Raw genomic sequence first — 8637 nt, forward strand, 5'->3', positions numbered from 1 at the left:
TATTCAAAGTTTTGGATATGCACCTAGTAATATGCTGATTAAAGCACTTTCACTGTCTCTGGCTACCTGATGTCATCCACAGTTTTGCCATAGGTGTCACTTGATCAACCTCAGGATTTCTGCTGTGTTTACTGGTTGAGTATATTACAAATGCGGTAAACAGTCCATTCTCCATTTTCATCATTTGTTATACATGTATATATATGATACATATTCGTACACGCATACTTACCTACACACATACATACTTACGTGTGTGTGTGTGTGTGTGTATGTGTGTGTGTGTGTGTGTGTGTGTGTGTGTGTCTGTGTGTGTGTGTCTGTGTCTGTGTCTGTGTGTGTGTATGTGTGTGTGTGTGTGTGTCTGTCTGTCTGTGTACTTCGATGCTGTCGACTTGTTCTGTTGTAGCTCAGAGTTCCCCAGTACAAGCGGCTCATCGGCTGACAGGTGTCAAACAGCTGTGTTTTACACTGCTCGAAGGATAAAAGAAGGAGCATTGGATAATAAAGTGAATCTTAGATTTCGGACGAAATGGATATATTTTGTTACTCGTATAATGTTGCCCTTTGTGAGTGTCATACTGTCATATTGTCAATAAAAATGCACTCACTCGTCGTTGGTGTTTACTTTTGTTAATTGATTGATTTATCAAAAATTAAAGGAACAACGGTTTCGCATTAAGGCTCTTACAAATCAAATACAAAAAAGAAACACACACACACACACACACACACAAAGGCACACGCACACACATATACATAGACACACGCACATACATACATACATACATACAAAAATATCCTGTTGTTGATGTTGAGATTGCAATGAAGGACCCTTGGATCTACGTTAGAAACCGGCTGTTTATTGACAAAAAATTTTGAAATAAAACTGAACAATGACATACATACATACATATCCAGATTTATTATTTAAAATATTTATTCAGCCTCGTCTAGTGCAACTTAAACTTTCGTAGGCTTCTTACAGAAAATTTGTACATATATGTGTGTGTGCGTGTATGTGTGTGTCTGTGTGTGTGCGTGTCTGTGTGTGTCTGTGTGTGTGTTTGCGTATATATATATATATATATATATATATACGTTTATAGATATATATGTATACATGTATATATGCATGTATATGTTTTGGGATGTTCACAGGGTGGAGGGACAGTATTTATATGAAATTTATTATATTGACACAACTTTGTTCGAGTTTAATTGATTGTTATTAATAGTTTTCATATTTTCTTTTATGTTTAATATAGAATGGTAGCGTTCCATAATTTATTAAATCTTGAAAACCTCGATCATATTTTTTAATGAATTGATGATAGCGTCTCGTTATTACCGTGTTTTGTGTGCGAATGTTCAGTGTTGTCATTCTTTTAGGTGGGTGATAGGTTGCATAGTTTTGTAGGAGTTATTATGTAGCTACGTTTTATTTAAAATTATGTAACAATTAATTTCGAAGTTACTTTCATTGCTTCTTTTCTAATTGTTGTATGTTTGTGTTGATATTTCGTTTGTATTTTGCTATAAATAAAGCTTCCATTCTTAATCTTCTCATCCGCTTTCTTCCCTGTAATTAACTTCTTCACTTGTCTTTCAACTTCAATCATATTTTCACCTGAACAGCCAAATAACAATTGGCACAACCTTCCTGTTTCTATAAAATTCACGAGGTAACTATCGTTATTTTTTCAGTGTCTCTAGCTGTTTTTGTTGGAAGAATTTGTACCAACAATCCATACTAGCAACTTTGAGTGGCAAGTTTCTAAATTTAAAGCTCATCTCCTGGCATTGCTAGAGGTCGACTTTACCTTTCATCCTTTCGGGGTCGATAAATTAAGTACTAGTGAAACACCGGGGTCGATATAATCGACTAATCCCCACTCCACAAATTTAAGGCCTTGTGCCTCCATTAGAACGGATTATTATTATTATTATTATTATTATTATTATTATTATTATTATTATTATTATTATTATTATTATTATTATTATTATTATTATTATTATTATTCAGTAGTCTTATTTTTATCATGTGTTTTCACTGCACAACCCAGCACCGCAGCTTTGTGCGACTTGAGTATGTGCTGTGGTTTGATGTCGTGCTCTTATTTTCACTATATTGAAAGTGTTTTACGTAGTGCCTAGTAATGCTATTTTCTGTATGTTATATAACACTTGTAAGTCTTGGTGTTTTTGTTATGTATTTGTCTCAATGTTTTTTCATGATATCTGTGCGCATCGTATAATAGGAATTATACCATTTTTTTCTGTTGTTATACCATAGTGTTAGCATAGCTTCTAGTGTAAATAGTTCCCAACTCTGTCGTGCTTGTGAATATATTCTTTCTTATCTAGGACTGGGCAGCCAGAGACAATATGATTTATTGTTTCCTCTCCATCACTGCATATTCTACAGTTACTGGTATTTCGTTTCATTTCGTGCTTTTGGTGATTTCTGGTGGGAAGACTTGTGCTGCAAGTAAAAGTAATTCAGTTTCTGCTTTAGGTCCTGAGCTTCTCAGCCATTGTTGAGATTTTGCTTAGTCTATTTCTTTTCTGTTTAGCTTAACCCAACATTTGCCATGTAGGGGCTTTTCTTGCCATCGTTTTATCATAGTCGTTTCTTTGAATTTCTGTTGGTTTACAGCTTTTGTTGTTTCTTCTTTTTCTTCACAGTTGTTAGGTACTATGAATTCCTTTTTGTATTTGTCAGCTTCCTTAAAGACAGAAAACAGGATTCTGTTTTAATGTTTTGTGGCTTTTTCTATTAGTCTTTCTTGCTTCCGAAGTAGTTATTTTTGTAGTCCTATAGTGGTTATTTTGTGATAGCTTTGTAGCTATATAAGGCCTCTACCACCTTCGGTACGTTGTACATGTAACCTGTCAGATTTTGGGTGGTGCATCCTAAATCCTGTCATTATTTTTCTTGTTTCCTGTCTGTTTCGATTAGTTCATTTAGAGTCCAGATAATATTGCAGCTGTAACTTATAACTGGGATGGCTAGAGGGATGATACCTATTATGTTGTTTTTCGCATTGAGCTCTGTTTTCAGTATTAATCTAACTCGTTTATTGTATTCCTCTCTTGTCTTCTCTTTGATTTGTTTGTGTTGTATCGTATCTAGTTCATTGATTCCTAAATATTTGTATGTCTGGCTTTGGTCTAATTCTCTTATTTCATTTGCTTTATCTAGTGTGATGTTGTTACTCTTAACTAGTTTTCCTCTTTTCAAGGTTGCTTTGTCACATTTTTCTAAGCCAAATTTCATGCTTATTCTTTGGTAAATCCATGTACTGTCTGTAGTAATGTTACAAGCTGTTTATCATTTGTAGCATACAGTTTTAGATAATCTATATATAAGAGATGGTTGATTGTTTTGCCGTAGCAGTTGTATTCACATCCAGTTCTGTTTAGCATGTCAGGTAAAGGTATCAGCGCCAAGCAGAAAATGACTGGAAAGAGCGTGTCTCCCTGAAGTATTCCTCTTCTAATATGGACGGCTTTGGTTATTATGAGTCCCTCTTTTGTCTGGAACTGTAGCGCTGTCTGCCATTTATTGATGGACCGTTTTATATATTTAAAGATTATAAGTGCTACCTTGTTCATGGTAGTGTTTCCAGGATACATGTATGGGGAATACTATCAAAAGCCTTTCGATAATCGATCCAAGCCATACTTAGATCCCTCTTTCTGCAGCTGTCTTTAGTTATGGCTTTATTGATCAGTAGCTGATCTTTACTCCCGTATGAGTCCTTGCAGCATCCCTTCTGCTCTTTTGGAAACAGGTTGTCTTCTTCCAGATGTCTGCCCATTCTCTACGATATTACAGCAGTAAAGGCTTCGTAAATTTTAGGGAGATAAGTTATCGGTCTGTAATTTTGTGGGCTTGCCGTTTCAGTGGATTTAGACATTAGGATAGTTTTCCCTTCCGTGAGCTATTCAGGCATTGTTTATGGCTCTGCTAGTATTTCATTAAAATATCTAACAGGAATACATAAAACGCTGGCTGAAAAATTTAATGAAATACTAGCAGAGCTTTTCCTTGGTTTTATTTGCGAGCCATGAGGAATAACGTCTGACCCTTTATTTTGATGGTCATCATTTTCATAGGGCACCGGTCCGTTCATTTCTGGTCTCAAATGGTTTTGTACGTGTAGTTTTTCGAACATTTTTGTAACAAGTTTAAAGTATGTACTTCCCGTTTGTTGTCCTTGGATTGAATAATACGGGTATTATTTAATTTATTTTTCATTTCTTGTGCATGGTGATTGGGGACGGAAATGGTCTGATGTTGATTGGACCGTAATGTGGCGAGCGTGTTTACACATGTTGTGCGAGTGATGGAGATGATACAAAGTTAAAACACATCATTTCGTTCGGAAAATAGAAATAAATTTTAATGATTTTTACTTACTCGGATATATATAGTCAAACACTTTGTCAGTTATTTTAGATTTCATGTATTGTCTTTATTCCCGATGTTTTTGGATAGATTTAGGAACAGTGTTTTATCGTTCCCACATGTTAAACATCCTATTATTATTATTATTATTATTATTATTATTATTATTATTATTATTATTATTATTATACCTAGCAGCATTTCTTCCGACTGTTTACGTTTGAATTCAAACCCAGCTGAAGTCGACTTTCATTCTTTCAAGGTCGATATAATAAGTACGGGTAAAGCACAGGGGTTGATGTAATCAATTAACCCTTTCCCTAAAAAATTCAGGCTTTGTGCCTATAGAAGAAAGGATCGTTATTATTAGCGTTCTTTTAACTCAAGTTTTGTTGGAACTTCTGATGTCTTGCATGCGTATCGGGCTTGCTGCCTGCAGGCTATGGTACCTGTTCTTTTCAACTATCCAATACTTTCGTGATGATTTTCGTCGTACTGAGGGGCGGTAGCTGGCAGAATCGTTAGCGCATCGAACAAAATGGTTAGCAGCATTTCGTCCGTCTTTATGTTCTGAGTTCAAATTACGCCGAATCGACATTGCCTTTCATCCTTTTGGGGTCGATAAACAAGTTCCAGTCAAGTACAGAGGTCGATGTAATCGACGTCCTCTCCCTAAAACACTGCTAAAATTTAAAATTATCGCCCATCTTTACGTTCTGGTTCAAATTCCGCTGAGGTCGACTTTATCTTTCATCCTTTCAGGGTCGATAAATTAAGTACCAGTGAAACACTGGGGTCAATGTAATCGACTAGTCCCCTCCCCACTAATTTCAGATCTTGTGACTTTAGTAGAAATGATTATTATTATTATTATTGAACTTGGATGTGGATGTGCAGAACAGCCTTTGTTCTAGTGGATATCCTTGCCGAGGATATGTTTCAAAGATCTCTGAAGGAGTTATTGCTGGTCCTCAACCAATAAATGCGCAAGTGTTCTCAGCCGCAATTTCTTTGCATGTAAGGAAATTGAAAGTATTTTGAGAAATGGGGCAAATTTAGGACTTCGAATACCATAATGTTCAACCAGTCTTTGCATTTCAAGCTTCCAAGATTAATTGAAGTACAAGAAATGCGTAGTATGTAGCATCGATGCCGTAGACTGCACGTTTCATCACAAAGAAACAAAAATGCTTAGGGGTTTTTCACGGAATTCGACAATGTGTTCCGACACTTAATATTCTGAGTTCACATCTAACGGAATTGAAACTTGCCTTTCATCCTTCAGCGAGTGAGTCGATAAAAAAAATACCAGTCACGAATAGGAGCCGATTTAATCGTTTACTTCTTTCTATGAATTCCAATTATTGGGAACTTATTAAAAACAATTGTCGCTGTTGTTGTTGTTGTTGTTGTTGTTGTTGTTGTTGTTCTTCTTCTTCTTCTTCTTCTTCTTCTTCTTCTTCGTCTTATTCTTCTTCTTCTTCTACAAGTATATTTGACAAAACACCCTGAATGTAGATTATATTACGACTCGCTGCAGAAAAGTGAAACTTATGCCAGAATGGATGACACAAGTTACAGTTATCTCTTTGATGTAAGTCCCAAAATGAAAGCAACGCAACTTATACTCTTAAACTAGTTACATGATTCCATTAATAACGTGAACCTAACAGCTAGAATTGCTAATAGTATATATATATATATATATATATATATATATATATATATATATAAATAGATATGTGTATAGCCAGGAGAAAGGATGTTGAAAGAAGTGTAGGAACAATCACTGATAGAAAATTAACACTCCAAGATTGAGAAGACATACAAATCTTGTAATGATCGATTATAAAAAGGCCTGTAGCCTGATTCTTCATTCATGGATAATAGAATTCTCAAAGATGACAGGGATAGAGCAGAAAATAAGTTGCTTTTTCCAGAGTAGTAATCAATAGGAGAGCAATGTCATTCAAGGGTACAGGCAGAGAATACTAAAATGACTAGAGGTGTCCTTCAAGGGAACGGATTGCCTCCTTTGTTTTTTCTTATAAGCAGGATACCTTGAGCTTTGCTACTAATATTAATTTATATCATAGAGATGTGGTGTTATATCTAGGGTTGAAGATAGCCAATCTAATAAACTTACAGTAGTTCACTGGCACATTTCACTAAGTAAAGCTATTTTGTGTGGGAGAATGTGACTTAGTGTTTAAGATGTTGGCTTCATGATCTTAACACTGGTTTTGATAACTGGATCGGGTGAAGCTTTGTGTTCTTGAACAAGACACTTCATTTCACGTTGCTCCATTTCACTCAGCTGGTAAAACAATGAGTAATATGGCGAAGAAGCGATAGACCTAGCTGACAAGATGATGGACTGCGTATCTGCCTAGATAACGAATAAAAGAGTACTTTCGACCGGCGGCCCATCAGCCTACCATGGCGTTGAGCATTAGCTATTAATTGGTGTTTTGATTACCGTAGTCCCCGGGTAGTTATTTAACAACTCAGAAAGGATAACAGGCTACGTCTACCTCAGCAGGTTTTAAGCTTAGAATGTAAAGAGATGTAACTAAATCCCAAAAAACATTTATAATAATAATAACAATAATAATAATAATAATAATAATAATAATAATAATAATAATAATAATAATAGCAATCGTTTCAAATTTTGGCACTCGGCCCACAATTTCAGGTGAGGGGGCTTGTCGATTACATCAACCCTAGTATTTGACTGGTACTTATTTTACCGACCCCAAAACGATGAAAGGTAAAGTAGACCTCGGCGAAATTTGAACTCAACGTGAAAATGGACGAAATGCCGCTAAGCATTTTTCTCGGTGTAGTAACGATTCTGTCAGCGCGCCGCCTTTGTAATAATAATAATAATAATTAATATGGCGGTCTTGTAGCCTCGTCTCTGTTTCGTAGATACTTTGTTTTGATGCTATGTATCATATATTGTATGTTTGTATATTTGTATATTTGTAATTCCCGCAGTGCCAACGCTTGTAACTAACAGACCAATGTCCTTTGTAAGTTCATTTTAGACTGAGAAGCTGTACATAAGACTCAAAGCCTTACCCCTAACCCCTTAAATGTAATAATTGCCAAACAAATATGCCTGCCTTACAGTTAAACAGCGTCTCTCTTTGTGCTTCCATAACTTCTTTGTTAGGACATTGACATCATCGTTATTTTTTCCCATTTCTTTGTAAACCAAATTATGTTTGTTATTTTACTGATGTCTGGAGAAACTCCGTTTTCTATGACTTTGAAAGACCTTTTCGGTTGCTCTTCTGACTGTTGTTGTTGTTGTTTAGCCACTGGTCACTTTTGATCGAATAGACCAATTCTCCTTTTTTTCTTTACTTTTTTTTTTCTGAGCCATTTTAACAAGAGAATTGTGTAAAACATTGTCGTACATCAATATATCAATTGTGCACCAAATATCCTGAATACCATCACCAGGATGTTTGTGCCAGCTTGCGGCTGTCTTCAGAATCTGACCTGGCTCTGAAGCAAAATATTACTTTTTGAAAACATAACGGTGTTTAAGCATATATTACATCAACATAATTGATTTTCTTCCTACTTTCTCACTCTCCCTTTCAATATATTTTCTGTGTGTGTGTGTGTGTGTGTGTCTCTCTCTGCATTTTTCTCTTACTCGTTCGCTCACTCTCTCTCTCTCTTTCTCTCTCTCTCTTCCTTCTATCTCTCCTCTCTCTCTCTTCTTTTTGTCTCTTCTCTCTCTCTTCTTTTTGTCTCTTCTCTCTCTCTCTCTCTCTCTCTCTCTCTCTCTCTTTTGTTTCTCTCTTCTCTCTCTCTGTACACACACACACACACACACACACACACACACAAACATATATATATAAAGAGAGAGACAGCGAGAGATTGATAGAGAGAAAGCTCACAATGCATATATCTACATATGTCTGTGCGAAAATCTGATTATATATATTGTTTACGTATATACTTATATGAGTGTATGCGTCTTTGTGACAACGTAATACGGTATTACTAAATGTGTTTATATATTTCAAAGTTAACATATTAATGGAGGTTTTATCTAACTTTGTGAAAATGATATCTGTTTACTTTGCTTTCACTTTATATGTGTACAAACACACTCAAACAAAGATATGCATATACTTGCATTATATATACATACACACACACACATATATATATAATATATATATATATATATA

At 35.4% G+C, this 8637-nt stretch overlaps 1 protein-coding gene across 1 annotated transcript in view; it reads left to right on the forward strand.

Moving 5' to 3' along the window:
* Positions 1–8637, forward strand: part of LOC106871740 (potassium voltage-gated channel protein Shaw) — a 149499-nt gene that overhangs the window by 1123 nt on the left and 139739 nt on the right. The window lies entirely within an intron of this gene.

Source organism: Octopus bimaculoides, chromosome 8, assembly GCF_001194135.2.
Source record: "Octopus bimaculoides isolate UCB-OBI-ISO-001 chromosome 8, ASM119413v2, whole genome shotgun sequence".
Classification (NCBI taxonomy): Eukaryota; Metazoa; Mollusca; class Cephalopoda; order Octopoda; family Octopodidae; genus Octopus; species Octopus bimaculoides.